This window comes from Cyprinodon variegatus, unplaced genomic scaffold (genome assembly GCF_000732505.1).
Source record: "Cyprinodon variegatus isolate N-32 unplaced genomic scaffold, C_variegatus-1.0 Scaffold111, whole genome shotgun sequence".
Classification (NCBI taxonomy): Eukaryota; Metazoa; Chordata; class Actinopteri; order Cyprinodontiformes; family Cyprinodontidae; genus Cyprinodon; species Cyprinodon variegatus.
The window spans coordinates 1,488,501-1,489,570 of NW_015150564.1; positions in this window are offsets into that span (position 1 = coordinate 1,488,501).

Consider the following 1,070-nt stretch of genomic DNA (forward strand, 5'->3'; position numbering starts at 1 on the left):
GTTGGTGGCATTAAAATGATTTCTAAGAGCATTAAAAAGCATCAAGTTAGAGTTATTCATTCCTGTATAAACCCTGGTTTCATGCCTTAAGTTCCTAAATAAATGATTCAGACTGAATACATAATGAGGAAAATTGGGAATGTTTAATGTTTTATCTTCTCTGTTTTTCAGAAATCTGGGTCCAGCTCTTAGCAGAACGGTTTATCAGCTGTACTGTACTCCAGGAGCCCTTACATGATCTCCCTGATAAACCATTTTACCTGCACAATTTCTTGATTTGTCTCAGATATTGCTGTCATTCTACAGCAGAGGGCATATTAAGCCTGACATGTTTACATTTGATGACTAGAAAGCTAATAGTTTCCGTCGATAAATAAGCTGCTATTTTTGAAAAGGTCTAAAACTTCCATTTTTCTTTCTTGTATGAAGAATTTAGAAATATTTCATAATTTTAGAAATAACTCATTATATTGCACCAATAAAAGCTGTTTTGAAGCATTCTGGTGTTTAAATGCTGTTTTTAAATTACTTGGGTTTTGTTTTTAAGATAAAAATGTACAGAAAATTTGACAGAAGTTTATCACCTTTTTCCTTTATATCTATGCATTTTGTGCATAAGATAAAAAGGCTCAGATTTTAGTACCATTGATTCAGAAACTTCACAACATTACAAACTGATGTAGCTTATAAAGATGTAATAAAATTCCTCCTTGATGTGCTCTACTATTAACAGCATTACCCATAGCGAAAAGCTAAGAGTAAGAATGCTGGGACATCTTTAGCTTGTAGTCAAGGATCATTTTTCATGAAAGTCTTAAAAGCATCAATAAATCAAAGAAATACTGATTCACCAACCTTTCTATCTACAGGGTTCCCGCGGGTCCTTAAAAAGTCTTAAAAGGCATTGAATTCTTCAAAATAAAACTAAGGCCTTAATTGGTATTAAAATGTATTAAATCAGCCTTTCGAATTTTTAAAACATCATAAATAGGCTTATTTTTATTACGATTTATTTTTGTAATCTAAATAAAACATTAAAATGTACCTTTTTTTTTTTATAAAAAAAAAAA